Here is a 12,863-nt window from a genome sequence, read left to right on the forward strand (position 1 = left end):
ATAGAACCTCTTCCTAATTGTTATTTGTTCTAGTTGCCACCGCCTCTTTGGCTCCCCTGTCTTAAGACTAGTCTCTTCCACCTATGTATGATTGATGCTGCTCGATGTGAATCATTGGACTGTTGGTATCCATAATTTTGGTTATAGAATCACTAGCGAAGATCCGTCGTGAAGACGGCTACCAAACGTGCCAGACACGTCGTGATGTAAATGTGGAATGATCTCCCAGACACGTCGTGAGTGTCAGCTCTTCTTGAGCTTAACATCTCAACACTTCCCCTCAAGCTCAATTCCATCTCCAAGACTCCAAGCATGCTGCAAAATCTGTGAAGCTTCCCAGCTCCCGAGGCCTTCGTGAAAATGTTAGCAACCTGCTCCTCTTTGTGTTGATGTACATGAGATCAATATCTCTTGCCAAAACCTTCTCTCTGATGAAGTGATAGTGGATTTCTATATGTTTGGCCCGCGTATGAAACACTGGGTTCTTAACCAACTGTATGCTACTAAGGTTGTCACAATAAATGACAACTGGCCATTCCATATGCATCCCCAAATCTCCAAGTAGCTTGTGTAACCAAGCTACCTCACATGCTGCCATCACAGTACCCCTGTACTGTGCCTTTATACTTGACAAGGCAACTACTGGTTGTCTCTTGCTTCTCTAAGTAATAGCACACTCCCAAAGGAAAACATAAATCCGCTAGTAGATATTTTATCCAAGATGCTACCAACCCAATCTACATCAGTGTATCCATATAGGCACAACTCTATACTAGCCTCATAGAAGAGACCATAATCCACTGTGGACCTCAAGTAGCGTAGCGTGTGCCTCATACCATCCAAATGCGATTTTTGAGGAACCTGCATAAATTAGTCTCCAACCTAAGTGTGTAGTTCAAGTCTAACCTAGTGATGTAGTTCAAGTCTAACCTAGTGATGGTCATGTAGATCAAGCAACCCACTATCTTCCTATACATAGTGGGATTCTCCAACATCTCACATGTATTTACACTCAGCTTGCCATTCCGATCCAGTGGTTCCATATTTGGACAACATATCCAATGCATACTGCTGTGATAGCCATATGTCCTCAGGTGTCCTGATGGCTTCAATGGCAAGAAAGTATCTCAGCTCACCCAAATCCTTCATGTAAAACTTCTTGGGGAGACCCTTCGCATGCTTAACTTCATGCTCATTGTCAACCCCAACAATCAATTCATCCCCATAAATGGTAATGACGACAATCCCCTTATCACTCTTTCACATATAGAGTAAATGATCTGCATCTGCTATATAAAAGCCAATGGTAGCAAGATACTCTATGATTTTGTCATCCCATGCTCTCAACGCCTCTTTTAGACCATACAAGGCTTCATGCAACTTACACACATAATCTGGGTGACTCAAATTGTCATAACCAGATGGTTGGTACAAATACACTTCTTGTTGCAATTCACCATGCAAGAATGCATTCTTTACATCCATTTGATGTAAGACCCAACCTTTTGATGCAGCCATTACAATTACAGCTCTCACAATTGCCATCTTGACAATGGGGCTGAATGTCTTCTCATAATCAATGCCGTAGGTTTAAGCATAGTCTTTAGCAACCAATCTAGCTTTGTACTTACTAATGCTTCCATCTAATTTGTGCTTCACTTTATACACCCACTTACATGTAATGGCCTTTTTATCCTCTAACAGGCAAAGGCACCAATTCCCATGTCTTATTTGCATCTAATGTAACCATTTCTTCATCCATGGCTGTATCCCAATTTACATGCCAACATCATCCTCAAAACATGACGATTCAACATCATGTACAACCTTTACCATGTATGCAAAATGGTGAGCTACATAACTATCATACATTAATCTCTAAATAGGGTTTTTCACCCTATTCGACTTGCGTGGTCCTAGATCTATTCTTTGTGTCCTCGTGGCTACTTTAGCCTTCCTTACACTAGGTGTCCTGATAGTTGGAATCCCAAAGGCTCTGCTTTGAGCCACTAGACTCTCCATCAACAAATGAATGCCCTGCTGAAATCTCAAGCATACCAAGGGGCTCATCGACCTTCTCTTTGCCTTTAGTGATGTACTTGCTGAATTTGTAGGAGTGACACTCTAATATAGACTACCATTCCATGGTCTATCAATATAGACCCACTGTTAGAGGACTCTCTCGGTGCTTTTAATGAGTGTGATTAGTGACCTACATTGTGTGCAACCACCTGTTCTTGTGCATCAGTCCCAATCAAGTCTTTTACATCAGCATGCGAGCTGCTCATCTCATCAAATACAACATCCTTGATCGCCCTCATCTCATGTGTGATAAGATTATATCATTTGTACCCCTTTTGCTCAAGGGAGCAACCCATGAAAACACATTTTTCAACCTTCAAATCTAGCTTACTGCATAGCTCATTAGGAATTTGTACATATGCAACGCATTCAAAAACTTTCAAGTGTGACAAATTTGGTTTTCTACCATTGTACTTCTTCTCGTAAGTCATACCATGCACTGCTAGTGTAGGGGTCTTGTTCATAATATAAATTGTAGTCACATTTCAATCCAATAATGATGAGGTATGCTCTTCTCAGTCATTTATGCACGAGCAACTCTGTAATATGCGTGTTCTTTCTCTTAGCAACTCCATTTTGTTGCGGAGTGTACCTACATGTAAATTGCCTCTGAATTCTATGCTTTTTTAGATACGCACTGAATTCATTGGAGAAATATTCTCCCCCTTCATCTGACCTTAGGCACTTAATCTGCAAACCTGTTTGTTTTTCAGCCAGCATTATGAAATATGAAAGTGAATAAACACTTTACTTTTCTCTTCATGAAGTAAACCCACACTTTTCTTGTGTGGTAATTAATGAAAGATATATAATAACGATGAGATAGCGATATCCTCCCATTGATGTCGTCTTTGTTGGTCCCCATACATATGAGTGCACCACATCAAGTGCCCTCTTGCTTACATTTTTGTCATGTGGAAATACATTCTTTGTTTGCTTCCTAAATTGACATGCTCTGTAGATCTTATACATTTCATCCACCTTAAACATTGACAAACCTGTAACAATTCTAGAATTTTGCATAGACTTCAATCTTGTTGCTCATTTTCATGACTAATACGTTTGTGCCAAATATCTATATCAACCACAATACATATACTAAGTGAAAACATAGCATCTTTGGCATTAGGCATGCCTACATCCAAAGTAACCATTTTGCCCACTTTGTTGTCCTTTGAAACTAAAAGACATTATATCTGTGCAAACCTTACTCAATCATCTGTCCAACAAAAACTAGGTTCTTTGTGATCTTGGACACATGAAGTACATCAAAAAAGTACTTCATGTGGCCATCCTACATAGCCAATGGCACATTTTCAACGTGAGAAATAGGATGAGTTGTGTCATCTTCCATCTCTACATAACCTGGTTTTTCCAAGTTCTACACATCTCTAAACCACTCACCATGACAAGTTATGTGATTAGAGGCTCCCGAGTCCACATACCATACATTATCAGCAGTTGTGGATACATTTGCAGTCATTGTATTTACCATGTGTTACATAGCAAATAAATGCTCATAGTTATCTTTAGCTTGCTTGCTTGAAGATGCATAATTGTTTTGCTGCAATTTTCTATTCATGTCACTGCTTCTTGTGACACTTTAAAAAAATGACATGGTTTGCCACAATAATAAAAAATTATAGAACCTCTTCCTAATTGTTATTTGTTCTAGTTGCCACCGCCTCTTTGGCTCCCCTGTCTTAAGACTAGTCTCTTCCACCTATGTATGATTGATGCTGCTCGATGTGAATCATTGGACTGTTGGTATCCATAATTTTGGTTATAGAATCACTAGCGAAGATCCGTCGTGAAGACGGCTACCAAACGTGCCAGACACGTCGTGATGTAAATGTGGAATGATCTCCCAGACACGTCGTGAGTGTCAGCTCTTCTTGAGCTTAACATCTCAACACTTCCCCTCAAGCTCAATTCCATCTCCAAGACTCCAAGCATGCTGCAAAATCTGTGAAGCTTCCCAGCTCCCGAGGCCTTCGTGAAAATGTTAGCAACCTGCTCCTCTTTGTGTTGATGTACATGAGATCAATATCTCTTGCCAAAACCTTCTCTCTGATGAAGTGATAGTGGATTTCTATATGTTTGGCCCGCGTATGAAACACTGGGTTCTTAACCAACTGTATGCTACTAAGGTTGTCACAATAAATGACAACTGGCCATTCCATATGCATCCCCAAATCTCCAAGTAGCTTGTGTAACCAAGCTACCTCACATGCTGCCATCACAGTACCCCTGTACTGTGCCTTTATACTTGACAAGGCAACTACTGGTTGTCTCTTGCTTCTCTAAGTAATAGCACACTCCCAAAGGAAAACATAAATCCGCTAGTAGATATTTTATCCAAGATGCTACCAACCCAATCTACATCAGTGTATCCATATAGGCACAACTCTATACTAGCCTCATAGAAGAGACCATAATCCACTGTGGACCTCAAGTAGCGTAGCGTGTGCCTCATACCATCCAAATGCGATTTTTGAGGAACCTGCATAAATTAGTCTCCAACCTAAGTGTGTAGTTCAAGTCTAACCTAGTGATGTAGTTCAAGTCTAACCTAGTGATGGTCATGTAGATCAAGCAACCCACTATCTTCCTATACATAGTGGGATTCTCCAACATCTCACATGTATTTACACTCAGCTTGCCATTCCGATCCAGTGGTTCCATATTTGGACAACATATCCAATGCATACTGCTGTGATAGCCATATGTCCTCAGGTGTCCTGATGGCTTCAATGGCAAGAAAGTATCTCAGCTCACCCAAATCCTTCATGTAAAACTTCTTGGGGAGACCCTTCGCATGCTTAACTTCATGCTCATTGTCACCCCCAACAATCAATTCATCCCCATAAATGGTAATGACGACAATCCCCTTATCACTCTTTCACATATAGAGTAAATGATCTGCATCTGCTATATAAAAGCCAATGGTAGCAAGATACTCTATGATTTTGTCATCCCATGCTCTCAACGCCTCTTTTAGACCATACAAGGCTTCATGCAACTTACACACATAATCTGGGTGACTCAAATTGTCATAACCAGATGGTTGGTACAAATACACTTCTTGTTGCAATTCACCATGCAAGAATGCATTCTTTACATCCATTTGATGTAAGACCCAACCTTTTGATGCAGCCATTACAATTACAGCTCTCACAATTGCCATCTTGACAATGGGGCTGAATGTCTTCTCATAATCAATGCCGTAGGTTTAAGCATAGTCTTTAGCAACCAATCTAGCTTTGTACTTACTAATGCTTCCATCTAATTTGTGCTTCACTTTATACACCCACTTACATGTAATGGCCTTTTTATCCTCTAACAGGCAAAGGCACCAATTCCCATGTCTTATTTGCATCTAATGTAACCATTTCTTCATCCATGGCTGTATCCCAATTTACATGCCAACATCATCCTCAAAACATGACGATTCAACATCATGTACAACCTTTACCATGTATGCAAAATGGTGAGCTACATAACTATCATACATTAATCTCTAAATAGGGTTTTTCACCCTATTCGACTTGCGTGGTCCTAGATCTATTCTTTGTGTCCTCGTGGCTACTTTAGCCTTCCTTACACTAGGTGTCCTGATAGTTGGAATCCCAAAGGCTCTGCTTTGAGCCACTAGACTCTCCATCAACAAATGAATGCCCTGCTGAAATCTCAAGCATACCAAGGGGCTCATCGACCTTCTCTTTGCCTTTAGTGATGTACTTGCTGAATTTGTAGGAGTGACACTCTAATATAGACTACCATTCCATGGTCTATCAATATAGACCCACTGTTAGAGGACTCTCTCGGTGCTTTTAATGAGTGTGATTAGTGACCTACATTGTGTGCAACCACCTGTTCTTGTGCATCAGTCCCAATCAAGTCTTTTACATCAGCATGCGAGCTGCTCATCTCATCAAATACAACATCCTTGATCGCCCTCATCTCATGTGTGATAAGATTATATCATTTGTACCCCTTTTGCTCAAGGGAGCAACCCATGAAAACACATTTTTCAACCTTCAAATCTAGCTTACTGCATAGCTCATTAGGAATTTGTACATATGCAACGCATTCAAAAACTTTCAAGTGTGACAAATTTGGTTTTCTACCATTGTACTTCTTCTCGTAAGTCATACCATGCACTGCTAGTGTAGGGGTCTTGTTCATAATATAAATTGTAGTCACATTTCAATCCAATAATGATGAGGTATGCTCTTCTCAGTCATTTATGCACGAGCAACTCTGTAATATGCGTGTTCTTTCTCTTAGCAACTCCATTTTGTTGCGGAGTGTACCTACATGTAAATTGCCTCTGAATTCTATGCTTTTTTAGATACGCACTGAATTCATTGGAGAAATATTCTCCCCCTTCATCTGACCTTAGGCACTTAATCTGCAAACCTGTTTGTTTTTCAGCCAGCATTATGAAATATGAAAGTGAATAAACACTTTACTTTTCTCTTCATGAAGTAAACCCACACTTTTCTTGTGTGGTAATTAATGAAAGATATATAATAACGATGAGATAGCGATATCCTCCCATTGATGTCGTCTTTGTTGGTCCCCATACATATGAGTGCACCACATCAAGTGCCCTCTTGCTTACATTTTTGTCATGTGGAAATACATTCTTTGTTTGCTTCCTAAATTGACATGCTCTGTAGATCTTATACATTTCATCCACCTTAAACATTGACAAACCTGTAACAATTCTAGAATTTTGCATAGACTTCAATCTTGTTGCTCATTTTCATGACTAATACGTTTGTGCCAAATATCTATATCAACCACAATACATATACTAAGTGAAAACATAGCATCTTTGGCATTAGGCATGCCTACATCCAAAGTAACCATTTTGCCCACTTTGTTGTCCTTTGAAACTAAAAGACATTATATCTGTGCAAACCTTACTCAATCATCTGTCCAACAAAAACTAGGTTCTTTGTGATCTTGGACACATGAAGTACATCAAAAAAGTACTTCATGTGGCCATCCTACATAGCCAATGGCACATTTTCAACGTGAGAAATAGGATGAGTTGTGTCATCTTCCATCTCTACATAACCTGGTTTTTCCAAGTTCTACACATCTCTAAACCACTCACCATGACAAGTTATGTGATTAGAGGCTCCCGAGTCCACATACCATACATTATCAGCAGTTGTGGATACATTTGCAGTCATTGTATTTACCATGTGTTACATAGCAAATAAATGCTCATAGTTATCTTTAGCTTGCTTGCTTGAAGATGCATAATTGTTTTGCTGCAATTTTCTATTCATGTCACTGCTTCTTGTGACACTTTAAAAAAATGACATGGTTTGCCACAATAATAAAAAATTATAGAACCTCTTCCTAATTGTTATTTGTTCTAGTTGCCACCGCCTCTTTGGCTCCCCTGTCTTAAGACTAGTCTCTTCCACCTATGTATGATTGATGCTGCTCGATGTGAATCATTGGACTGTTGGTATCCATAATTTTGGTTATAGAATCACTAGCGAAGATCCGTCGTGAAGACGGCTACCAAACGTGCCAGACACGTCGTGATGTAAATGTGGAATGATCTCCCAGACACGTCGTGAGTGTCAGCTCTTCTTGAGCTTAACATCTCAACACTTCCCCTCAAGCTCAATTCCATCTCCAAGACTCCAAGCATGCTGCAAAATCTGTGAAGCTTCCCAGCTCCCGAGGCCTTCGTGAAAATGTTAGCAACCTGCTCCTCTTTGTGTTGATGTACATGAGATCAATATCTCTTGCCAAAACCTTCTCTCTGATGAAGTGATAGTGGATTTCTATATGTTTGGCCCGCGTATGAAACACTGGGTTCTTAACCAACTGTATGCTACTAAGGTTGTCACAATAAATGACAACTGGCCATTCCATATGCATCCCCAAATCTCCAAGTAGCTTGTGTAACCAAGCTACCTCACATGCTGCCATCACAGTACCCCTGTACTGTGCCTTTATACTTGACAAGGCAACTACTGGTTGTCTCTTGCTTCTCTAAGTAATAGCACACTCCCAAAGGAAAACATAAATCCGCTAGTAGATATTTTATCCAAGATGCTACCAACCCAATCTACATCAGTGTATCCATATAGGCACAACTCTATACTAGCCTCATAGAAGAGACCATAATCCACTGTGGACCTCAAGTAGCGTAGCGTGTGCCTCATACCATCCAAATGCGATTTTTGAGGAACCTGCATAAATTAGTCTCCAACCTAAGTGTGTAGTTCAAGTCTAACCTAGTGATGTAGTTCAAGTCTAACCTAGTGATGGTCATGTAGATCAAGCAACCCACTATCTTCCTATACATAGTGGGATTCTCCAACATCTCACATGTATTTACACTCAGCTTGCCATTCCGATCCAGTGGTTCCATATTTGGACAACATATCCAATGCATACTGCTGTGATAGCCATATGTCCTCAGGTGTCCTGATGGCTTCAATGGCAAGAAAGTATCTCAGCTCACCCAAATCCTTCATGTAAAACTTCTTGGGGAGACCCTTCGCATGCTTAACTTCATGCTCATTGTCACCCCCAACAATCAATTCATCCCCATAAATGGTAATGACGACAATCCCCTTATCACTCTTTCACATATAGAGTAAATGATCTGCATCTGCTATATAAAAGCCAATGGTAGCAAGATACTCTATGATTTTGTCATCCCATGCTCTCAACGCCTCTTTTAGACCATACAAGGCTTCATGCAACTTACACACATAATCTGGGTGACTCAAATTGTCATAACCAGATGGTTGGTACAAATACACTTCTTGTTGCAATTCACCATGCAAGAATGCATTCTTTACATCCATTTGATGTAAGACCCAACCTTTTGATGCAGCCATTACAATTACAGCTCTCACAATTGCCATCTTGACAATGGGGCTGAATGTCTTCTCATAATCAATGCCGTAGGTTTAAGCATAGTCTTTAGCAACCAATCTAGCTTTGTACTTACTAATGCTTCCATCTAATTTGTGCTTCACTTTATACACCCACTTACATGTAATGGCCTTTTTATCCTCTAACAGGCAAAGGCACCAATTCCCATGTCTTATTTGCATCTAATGTAACCATTTCTTCATCCATGGCTGTATCCCAATTTACATGCCAACATCATCCTCAAAACATGACGATTCAACATCATGTACAACCTTTACCATGTATGCAAAATGGTGAGCTACATAACTATCATACATTAATCTCTAAATAGGGTTTTTCACCCTATTCGACTTGCGTGGTCCTAGATCTATTCTTTGTGTCCTCGTGGCTACTTTAGCCTTCCTTACACTAGGTGTCCTGATAGTTGGAATCCCAAAGGCTCTGCTTTGAGCCACTAGACTCTCCATCAACAAATGAATGCCCTGCTGAAATCTCAAGCATACCAAGGGGCTCATCGACCTTCTCTTTGCCTTTAGTGATGTACTTGCTGAATTTGTAGGAGTGACACTCTAATATAGACTACCATTCCATGGTCTATCAATATAGACCCACTGTTAGAGGACTCTCTCGGTGCTTTTAATGAGTGTGATTAGTGACCTACATTGTGTGCAACCACCTGTTCTTGTGCATCAGTCCCAATCAAGTCTTTTACATCAGCATGCGAGCTGCTCATCTCATCAAATACAACATCCTTGATCGCCCTCATCTCATGTGTGATAAGATTATATCATTTGTACCCCTTTTGCTCAAGGGAGCAACCCATGAAAACACATTTTTCAACCTTCAAATCTAGCTTACTGCATAGCTCATTAGGAATTTGTACATATGCAACGCATTCAAAAACTTTCAAGTGTGACAAATTTGGTTTTCTACCATTGTACTTCTTCTCGTAAGTCATACCATGCACTGCTAGTGTAGGGGTCTTGTTCATAATATAAATTGTAGTCACATTTCAATCCAATAATGATGAGGTATGCTCTTCTCAGTCATTTATGCACGAGCAACTCTGTAATATGCGTGTTCTTTCTCTTAGCAACTCCATTTTGTTGCGGAGTGTACCTACATGTAAATTGCCTCTGAATTCTATGCTTTTTTAGATACGCACTGAATTCATTGGAGAAATATTCTCCCCCTTCATCTGACCTTAGGCACTTAATCTGCAAACCTGTTTGTTTTTCAGCCAGCATTATGAAATATGAAAGTGAATAAACACTTTACTTTTCTCTTCATGAAGTAAACCCACACTTTTCTTGTGTGGTAATTAATGAAAGATATATAATAACGATGAGATAGCGATATCCTCCCATTGATGTCGTCTTTGTTGGTCCCCATACATATGAGTGCACCACATCAAGTGCCCTCTTGCTTACATTTTTGTCATGTGGAAATACATTCTTTGTTTGCTTCCTAAATTGACATGCTCTGTAGATCTTATACATTTCATCCACCTTAAACATTGACAAACCTGTAACAATTCTAGAATTTTGCATAGACTTCAATCTTGTTGCTCATTTTCATGACTAATACGTTTGTGCCAAATATCTATATCAACCACAATACATATACTAAGTGAAAACATAGCATCTTTGGCATTAGGCATGCCGACATCCAAAGTAACCATTTTGCCCACTTTGTTGTCCTTTGAAACTAAAAGACATTATATCTGTGCAAACCTTACTCAATCATCTGTCCAACAAAAACTAGGTTCTTTGTGATCTTGGACACATGAAGTACATCAAAAAAGTACTTCATGTGGCCATCCTACATAGCCAATGGCACATTTTCAACGTGAGAAATAGGATGAGTTGTGTCATCTTCCATCTCTACATAACCTGGTTTTTCCAAGTTCTACACATCTCTAAACCACTCACCATGACAAGTTATGTGATTAGAGGCTCCCGAGTCCACATACCATACATTATCAGCAGTTGTGGATACATTTGCAGTCATTGTATTTACCATGTGTTACATAGCAAATAAATGCTCATAGTTATCTTTAGCTTGCTTGCTTGAAGATGCATAATTGTTTTGCTGCAATTTTCTATTCATGTCACTGCTTCTTGTGACACTTTAAAAAAATGACATGGTTTGCCACAATAATAAAAAATTATAGAACCTCTTCCTAATTGTTATTTGTTCTAGTTGCCACCGCCTCTTTGGCTCCCCTGTCTTAAGACTAGTCTCTTCCACCTATGTATGATTGATGCTGCTCGATGTGAATCATTGGACTGTTGGTATCCATAATTTTGGTTATAGAATCACTAGCGAAGATCCGTCGTGAAGACGGCTACCAAACGTGCCAGACACGTCGTGATGTAAATGTGGAATGATCTCCCAGACACGTCGTGAGTGTCAGCTCTTCTTGAGCTTAACATCTCAACACTTCCCCTCAAGCTCAATTCCATCTCCAAGACTCCAAGCATGCTGCAAAATCTGTGAAGCTTCCCAGCTCCCGAGGCCTTCGTGAAAATGTTAGCAACCTGCTCCTCTTTGTGTTGATGTACATGAGATCAATATCTCTTGCCAAAACCTTCTCTCTGATGAAGTGATAGTGGATTTCTATATGTTTGGCCCGCGTATGAAACACTGGGTTCTTAACCAACTGTATGCTACTAAGGTTGTCACAATAAATGACAACTGGCCATTCCATATGCATCCCCAAATCTCCAAGTAGCTTGTGTAACCAAGCTACCTCACATGCTGCCATCACAGTACCCCTGTACTGTGCCTTTATACTTGACAAGGCAACTACTGGTTGTCTCTTGCTTCTCTAAGTAATAGCACACTCCCAAAGGAAAACATAAATCCGCTAGTAGATATTTTATCCAAGATGCTACCAACCCAATCTACATCAGTGTATCCATATAGGCACAACTCTATACTAGCCTCATAGAAGAGACCATAATCCACTGTGGACCTCAAGTAGCGTAGCGTGTGCCTCATACCATCCAAATGCGATTTTTGAGGAACCTGCATAAATTAGTCTCCAACCTAAGTGTGTAGTTCAAGTCTAACCTAGTGATGTAGTTCAAGTCTAACCTAGTGATGGTCATGTAGATCAAGCAACCCACTATCTTCCTATACATAGTGGGATTCTCCAACATCTCACATGTATTTACACTCAGCTTGCCATTCCGATCCAGTGGTTCCATATTTGGACAACATATCCAATGCATACTGCTGTGATAGCCATATGTCCTCAGGTGTCCTGATGGCTTCAATGGCAAGAAAGTATCTCAGCTCACCCAAATCCTTCATGTAAAACTTCTTGGGGAGACCCTTCGCATGCTTAACTTCATGCTCATTGTCACCCCCAACAATCAATTCATCCCCATAAATGGTAATGACGACAATCCCCTTATCACTCTTTCACATATAGAGTAAATGATCTGCATCTGCTATATAAAAGCCAATGGTAGCAAGATACTCTATGATTTTGTCATCCCATGCTCTCAACGCCTCTTTTAGACCATACAAGGCTTCATGCAACTTACACACATAATCTGGGTGACTCAAATTGTCATAACCAGATGGTTGGTACAAATACACTTCTTGTTGCAATTCACCATGCAAGAATGCATTCTTTACATCCATTTGATGTAAGACCCAACCTTTTGATGCAGCCATTACAATTACAGCTCTCACAATTGCCATCTTGACAATGGGGCTGAATGTCTTCTCATAATCAATGCCGTAGGTTTAAGCATAGTCTTTAGCAACCAATCTAGCTTTGTACTTACTAATGCTTCCATCTAATTTGTGCTTCACTTTATACACCCACTTACATGTAATGGCCTTTT

Source organism: Cibotium barometz, chromosome 63, assembly GCF_041138505.1.
Source record: "Cibotium barometz isolate CiBa-2024 chromosome 63, ASM4113850v1, whole genome shotgun sequence".
NCBI classification, from domain to species: domain Eukaryota; kingdom Viridiplantae; phylum Streptophyta; class Polypodiopsida; order Cyatheales; family Cibotiaceae; genus Cibotium; species Cibotium barometz.